Source organism: Staurois parvus, unplaced genomic scaffold, assembly GCF_062004578.1.
Source record: "Staurois parvus isolate SC_StPar_1 unplaced genomic scaffold, SC_StPar_1.0 ptg001539l, whole genome shotgun sequence".
Classification (NCBI taxonomy): domain Eukaryota; kingdom Metazoa; phylum Chordata; class Amphibia; order Anura; family Ranidae; genus Staurois; species Staurois parvus.
In genome coordinates, this window is record NW_028319335.1 from 457,524 (window position 1) to 466,051 (window position 8,528).

An 8,528-nucleotide genomic window follows, 5' to 3' on the forward strand; every position below is an offset into this window, starting at 1 on the left:
AGCCGCGCATCCCGACTCCATCGCCGCAGAGTGGCCAGCTGTCACCCCCGCATCGGGTTCAGACAGCTCGCCCTCCGATCTGTCGACCTCTTCTTGACGGCTGCATTGCCTCCCCGTCCCAGGAGCCACGGGTCCCTCCGGGCCGTGCCGCAGCTGACTCCGCCTCCTGGCACCAGCCACGCCCCTCGACGTCCCTGGTCTCCGTCCCGTCACACTCTCCTCAGCACTCTGCCCAGAGCTGCCCTTCTGCTTGATCCTCTTCAGAGCCGCCGCTCCATGCTGTACAGGTGGCCCGCCGACTGCAGCAGGGGACAGCCCGGCAGCCGCAGCGCTCCTTCTCCCACGTTGGGCTCCCTCCCTGACATGCACTTTGCCAGTGGACGAGCCGTTACCTTCCCGTCTCTGTTGCCGTGCGGGCGGGGGGGGAGGGGCTTCCTCCGTGCGAAACCCCGCCCACCGAGCTCCGCCGAAGCTGAGGATTCCTCCCGGCTCCCCCGCGAGCAGAGGCCAGAGAGTGCCTTGCCTGCGGGGCCGGAGGGTCCCGTGCGGGGCTCCTGATGCGGCGCTGAGCTCTGGGGGATGGGGAGTCCGGGCTGAAGCGCTCCGGAGGCCGAGACCTCCGAGCACGTGGGCGCTCCCGCCCCTCTTCCTCCGGTGATAAGCCCGGGCCCTGTGATAAGCCCGGGTCAAGTGACAAGCCTGGGTCCTGCAAAAAGGCAGAGACCCGGCTCTGCAGCCAGTCTATTCCTCGTGAGGCTGCCGCCTAACGCAGCTGGGCCACCAGACCATCCATGACAGCCCCACTGTCTCTCAGGGAAAAGGCCCTAATAATGCTGGCGTGGGTAGGGTGGGAGGGAAGCTCACTGAAGCTCACTCACCAACGTCCAGCTCCGAATGACCGCCCCCCCACCCAGGCCACCCCACCCAAAGGTGCCAAGGAGACCACCCACGTTCTCCCTCTACCAACCAGCTCCCACCTATACATTTTCAAACCCCCTGCACTGACTTAACCCTTTCTAGCCTTCCTTACCCACTCTAGGCCTAGTCATGCCTGCCCTGCGCTACTTCTTTCCTGTCATTTGCGCTACGGGCATTACTTTCTTTTCCTAATACTTGCATGCAGCTGTAAGACCCCTGATGCCTCACCTGCCCTCTTTTGAAGCTAATAGAACACAAATCTAGCTCCATTAGCTTCTTCCCCGGCCACGTCATAGCCCGACTCAGAAGTTAATTTTAACATGTCACTTTCGGGTTCTTAGTAGAAACAGGAGATCAGCAAACAGACATTCACCCACCATGCCAGTCCTGGGTTCATCAATGGCAGCAAGGAACTACGCAAAAATGTCCGAGGTGAGCAGAGAAGGGAGAATGATTATTGCAGAGGTGTGTGGCAGCAATCGCCTGATAGCTTCTGCCTGACAGCCAATAATCAGCTTGTCAGATTTACAGAAATTGGGAGTGTGTGTAAAACTCCCAGATGCTGATCTATGGCATATATTTGTGGCAGAAAAAGGGTTAAAGTAGTGAATTTTGCTATTTCTCCAAACCTCCACAGAATAGAGACTAATTGTTCCGTAATGCAAGATAAAAATTGGGAGGATTATTTGAGAAAAAACAGGAAGTATGCTAAAGGCGTGGACCAGATAAAACAGGAAGTGTACAGAAGTCAAGGGACAGAAGTGTACAGAGGACACAGGACAGATACTACAGGGAGTGTACAAAATATACAGGACAGACAACACAGAAAATGAGCAGAGGACACAGAACAGATAACACAGGAAGTGTACAGAGGACACAGAACAGATAACACAGGAAGTGTACAGAGGACACAGAACAGATAACACAGGAAGTACACAGAGGACACTGGACAGAAAACACAGAAAGTGTACAGATGTTACAGAACAGATAGCACAGGATATATGCAGAGGACACAGGACAGATAACACAGGAAGTGTACAGATGTTACAGAACAGATAGCACAGGATATATGCAGAGGACACAGGACAGATAACACAGGAAGTGTACAGATGTTACAGAACAGATAGCACAGGATATATGCAGAGGACACAGGACAGATAACACAGGAAGTGTGCAGAGGACACAGAACAGATAACACAGAAATTGTACAGAGGACACATAACGGGTAACAGGATATGTGCAGAGGACACAGGACAGATAACACAGGAAGTGTGCAGAGGACACAGGACAGAACACAGGATATGTGCAGAGGACAAAGGACAGATAACACAGGAAGTGTGTAGAGGATGCAGAACAGATAACACAGGATATGTGCAGAGGACACAGGACAGATAACACAGCAAATGTACAGAGGACACAGAACAAATAACAAAGCAAGTGTACAGAGGACACTGGACAGATAACACAGGAAGTGTACAGATGTTACAGAACAGATAGCACAGGATATATGCAGAGAACACAGCACAGATAACACAGGAAGTGTACAGAGGACACAGAACAGATAACACAGGATATATGCAGAGGACACAGGACAGATAACACAGGAAGTGTGCAGAGGACACACAACAGATAACACAGAAAGTGTACAGAGGACACAGGACAGATAACACAGGATATGTGCAGAGGACATAGGACAGATAACACAGGAAGTGTGCAGAGGACACAGCACAGATAACACAGGATATGTGCAGACGACACAGGACAGATAACACAGGAAGTGTACAGAGGATACAGAACAGATAACGCAGGAAGTGTACAGAGGACACAGGACCTATAACACAGCAAGTGTACAGAGGACACAGAACAGATAACAAAGCAAGTGTACAGAGGACACAGGACAGATAACACAGGAAGTGTACAGAGGACACAGGATAGATAACACAGGAAGTGTACAGAGGACACCGGACAGACAGATAACACAGCAAGTGTGTGTAGAACACAAGCACATAATGCAGGAAGTGTGTAGAGGACACAGGGCAGATACCACAGTAAGTATACAGAGGACATTGGCCAGATAACGCAGGAAATGTACAGATGACACAGTAGAGATAACACAGGAAGTATGGACAGGACAGATTTGAATATCTGATATGCTTAATGGGTATTTTTTTGCCACTTATGAATAGATGTAACAAAATGAGTCTAATCGTACACTTACCAGACCAAAGAAGAACAAATAAGAGAAAACATTACTAGGGTTTATTCACATTCAAACTTATCTATTTTTTGATCATATTTGATTTGAATTGCCCACATTTCTGGCAGCTTCACTTTACATAAATACAAATGTCTGGATTCCCTCTCAGCTTAGTTGTGTGTTCAAGGTACAGGGGATCAGGGTCCAGACCTGGTTAACGCTGTTAATCAAATACCTGTCTGAGCAGTTTGTTTAGCTAAAGATTTTCAATCAATCTTAGCTTGTTCTGTCGAACTAGTGAGAAACTTTCACTGAATTCATGCATTGTTGAATAGTGTGACCTGCATGCATCTTGGGTTACCTGCAATCAAACAATCTAAAGTCAGTAAAAAAGTGCAAACTAAATTTAGTTGTCCATGACATCCTTAAAAATTTATTGCACCAAAAGATTTATTTCCAGCTTTTTTTTAACATTATTTAAGCAGCTTTTTTACAGTACAAACGTATACAAAAATAAGGTGAATGAGTGGATGCCAGCAGATAAGACAATGAACCAGGTGCAGTCTAACATCGAGATTCAAATTATCAGTTTAAAAAACAGCAAAGTATAGCACACTGGGACGACAGTTAGTACACACAGATCAGTCTATTGTCATATGTAAGAGCAAGCCATCCTCCTCCTTACAGCGCCAATAAACCTTCAGGGCCTCAGGGAAGATCTTATGCAGGAGCAACCGAACCCTATATCACCGGGTAAGCAGTTTATACCCCAATTCCTGATATTTACTGGAGACGAAGGAATGATGGGCAAAATACAAGATGTGGTCTCTCGGATGAAAATGTTCTGTGCAACTCCTCCTCCCATTTGAGAAGAAACGGTGGCACAAACGTGTCATCTGGATGGCTGAGCAACTTGTAAGCCAACGAGATGGCATGTGAGGTGGGCTCAGGAGTAACACAAAGATCCTCAAAAAGAGTTCTAGGTCCTAGGTCCACTCCCTTATGAGTCAAGGAAGACAAGAAATTAACAAGTTGTTGTAACCTCTAACTATCCAAGGGAGGGACAAATATCTGCCCTATTTCCATCGGAGACTTCAGCCAGGGCCCGGTCATAAAATCGCGAAGGTGGAAAGAGGTGCCCACCAATAGAGACCAAAATCTCCCGTCCAAAATCCCCAGCGGAAAGCGAGGATTACCCAGAATGGGATACAATCGGGAGATCGTGGATCGGACAAGTCGGCCCTCCGCACAACCACATGTAACCAGAAAGGAGGCGCTCAACAAAGGATAGGACTTAATAACCGGGAGTTTGTGGGAATCCAATGACGGGAGACACTGTAGAGAAGTAACCACTGCACACTGCTCCATCTCTACCCATTGCAGAAGACCCCCATCCCTACACCAGGAGAGAATTCTAGCCAAATGAATGGCTTGATATTACCTAAAGGGGTCCGGGAAAGCCATCCCTCCATGGCCCTTAGACAACGACAGATAGGAATGAAAAAGTCGCGGGGGAGACTTTGCCCATATGAAACACAGAAATACTCCCCTCATCCTTCCAAGAAAACACCAAAGGGACTGCAATTGGGAGTGTCTAAAAGAGGTATAGAAGTCGGATATAACATTCATCTTAAGTATGGCATTCCTCCCCATCCAAGAGTGTGCAAGATCATTCCATTTTTGCAGATCCTCCGTGACAGCCGCCAGAGCAGGAAGGTAATTGGTTTGGAACAACTGATCCAGAGTACCCCCAAGTAAGACAGCGTTGAGGTGGCCACCTGAAAGGGAAAGGAGGCACAAACGGCCCGAAATCTACCATCGGCACAGTAACATTCAAGAACTCTGACTTGTGACTATTAATTTTGAAATTTGAAAGAGCCCCATAGCGAGACAGCTCTTCTAAAAGATTATGCAATGTAATCTTGAGGGCCCCCACGAGAAACAAAAGGTGCTCCATCCTGCCCATGAGAACCCCGTGAACACTGTGGTTCAAACGCAGGTGACGCAAAAGGGGCTCCAAAGTCAAAATAAAGATCATTGTCGACAAAGGACAACCCTGGCGAGTCCCATTAGACAGGGAGAAATAATCAGAGGGGGCCTCATTGGTACTGAGAGCTGCTAACGGGTGGGAATAGATGGCATCAATCCAAGCCAGGAATCCCGGACCCACGCCTATATGTTGGAGCCTCTCCTTCAAGAAAAGTCAATCCACCCTGTCAAAGGCCTTCTCAACGTCCGCGGAAAGCAGACACAGGGGAAGCCTGCGAGAATAGGCCCAATGAATAACATTCAAGACCTTAGTAGTATTGCGTTTGACTTCCTTGCATGGCATAAAACCCACTTGATCAGGATGGACTAGCTCCTGGAGGAAAGGCAACAATCAGATGGAAAGAATCTTGGTAAATATCTTTAGATCTGCGTTTAAAAGGGAAATGGGCCTATAATTCTGACACTGAGAAGGATCCCTTCCTTCTCTCAGAATGACCGTGATATGCACCCTCAACGAATCCAAGCGCAAGGAGTTACCCTTGAGAAGAGAATTAAAGGCTGCCACAAATTTGGGCACCAAAATAGAAGCAAACGCTCTGTAATACTCCCCTGTGAAGCCATTGGGTCCCGAGGCTTTCTTAGGTTTAAGTGACTTAATTGCGCCAAAGAACTCATCAGGAAAACTTGGAGCACCCAGACATTCCGTCGCTTCCGCAGAGATCGTAGGGAGACCATAGGCCGTTAAATACTCCTCAATTTGCCCACAGCGGATTTCGAGTTGTTCGGATGTCAGCGGAGCATGCAAATTATAGAGCTTCGAATAGAAAGAGCAGAAAGCTTCAGCTATTTCTGGCGAAGAATAACCATGCTGTCCCTGACCCTTTTCAATAAAGGGAATGTAACTTCTGAGAGAGAGTTCACACAGGGAGCGCGCCAACAACTTACCTGACTTATTGCCATGTTCATAGAACAGCTAGCGAAGCCTCCATAATTTGGATTTAGTATCATGCAGAAGCAGTTCTGCCAGTTTGCTCCGCTGAATCTGAAGGTCCTCCGCCACCGCCTGCGCCAAGGACTTCTTATGAACGTGCTCCAAAGCAGCCACCACCTCCAGCTGACTCCGAAGAAGAGCCAAATGCTCCTTTTTCAACTCTGACGCTCTTTGAAGAAGTATACCCCTCATGACGCATTTATGTGACTCCCACTGAACTGTAGGGGAAATCTCCGGGGTGTCACTCTCCGAGAAAATCTGAATCAGGGAACGCGTAAGGTCATCTAAGATGGGGACCTCCTTCAGCAGTGACGTATTGAGCTGCCACGACCAGGGATTGGTTCTCACCGATCCCAGTCGTAAATCCAAAGTAAACGGTGCATGATCAGAGATAGTTTGAGTAACTATAGAGGCGCGAAGCACCCCTGGGAGCAGGGACTGGGAAATGAAAAGGTAGTCAATCCTGGAATAACTATCATGAGGAAAAGAGTAGAAAGAGTAATCCCGGTCAGAAGGATGTAAAACATGCCAAATATCCACCAATCAAAGAGACGCCAAGTCTGTCCAATCTGGAAATGAGATAGGTGGGACCCCCAGCAGAGCAAAAAAGATCTGGCAACTGAGCAGGAGTACGAACTGTCATAGAACGTTCATCTTTCCGTATGGAAAGAAAAAATGGGAAACCCCAACGATAGGTAGCTTCAGCTTCACAAGTCTTATTCAAAAGAGGCTTGAGAATACGTCTTATCTGTAGGGTGCGACGGGAAAAATCAGGCAGAATTTGAATAGACCCCCCATCAAAGTCCACTGGACCCCTACGCCAGGCTCTTCTCAGGATCTCCTCCTTTATGTTGTAAAAAAACACCCTACACAAAGTATCACGGGGGCGCCCAGCATCCAAGGGAGCAGGACCCTGGATGCGATGGACCCTATCAAGCTCCAGGGCCTCAGTAGGTGCTCTATCCAACAGTACATTCAAGATGGCTGTAACCGTGGTTCTGAGGTCAATAGGGGGTGTAGCTTCAGGAATACCCCGCAGCTTAAGGTTATTCCTCCTACTCCTATTTTCCAGATCATCCTGATGCTGGCTCAGGACATACAAGTGGTCCTGATACTGTGACATGGTGGTCTCCAGGGCCGAAACCCCCATTTCCACCGCTGTTTGATTAGTAGCAAGCCCATCCACCTGTACAGTGAGAGAGTTCAGAGTATCTTTAACTTACCGAAATTCCTCCTGAAAAGCTTGCCGCAGCATTAAAGCAACCATCTGAATGTTCTTCTTAGTAGTCAGGGTAGCCAGAAAAGACTGTGTCTATGGAACTGATAGGCCGGCCAGGAGGCCCGAGGCACTCGGCCAGGGGGAAATCACGTCCCCTGGTCGGGAGGCCGGGTCATCCCAGTGAATTTCCACGGATGGCGGGGGCATCAGCTCCCTGGGACACTCACCCAAAAGGAGGCATACGGAGCAGTCTGGGAGCTCTCCCGCCCACGCCACCTCTGCAGACCCATGTGGTCCGGGTGCCATGTTGAGGTCTTCCTGCACTCCAGATCCCACCGCCCGGGGAGAGAAAAAGTCCAGGACTAGGGAGCTTCGAGTCACCGGTCCTGTACCCTGAGGTTTCCTGGCCCCCTTGGGCATGATAGGGGGGCTGGGAAGGCAGTGACGACCACACTGCAGTTGCGATGGTGCAGAGCTCTGGAGACACACGTCCTCACTCACTTTACATGCACATGAACTTTAATGGCATCCCAGTCTTAGTCCTTATGGTTCAATATTGAGGTGGCCCACCCTTTGCAGCTATAACAGCTTCAACTCTTCTGGGAAGGCTGTCCACAAGGTATAGGAGTGTCTATAGGAATATTTGACCAATCTTCAAGAAGCGCATTTGTGAGGTCAGGCATTGATGTCGGACGAGAAGGCCTGGCTCGCAGTCTCCACTCTAATTCATCCCAAAGGTGTTCTATCGGGTTGAGGTCAGGACTCTGTGCAGGCCAATCAAGTTTCTCCCCCTCAAACTCGCTCATCAATGTCTTTATGGACCTTGCTTTGTGTACTGGTGCGCAGTCATGTTGAAACATCAAGCAGCCATCCCCAAACTGTTCCAACAAAGTTGGGAGCATGAAATTGTCCAAAATGTCTTGGTATGCTGACCCCTTATGAGCTCCTTTCACTGGAACTAAGGGGCTAAGCCCAACCCCTGAAAAATAACCCCACACCATTATCCCCAGCCACCAAACTTTACACTTGGCACAATACAGTTAGGCAAGTACCGTTCTCCTGGAAACCCAGACACTTCCATCGGATTGCCAGACAGAGAAACTTGATTCGTCACTCCAGAGAACACATCTTTACTACTGTAGAGTCCAGTGGTGGCATGCTTTCCACCACTGCATCTGAGGCTTTGCATTGCACTTGGTGATGCAAGGATTGGA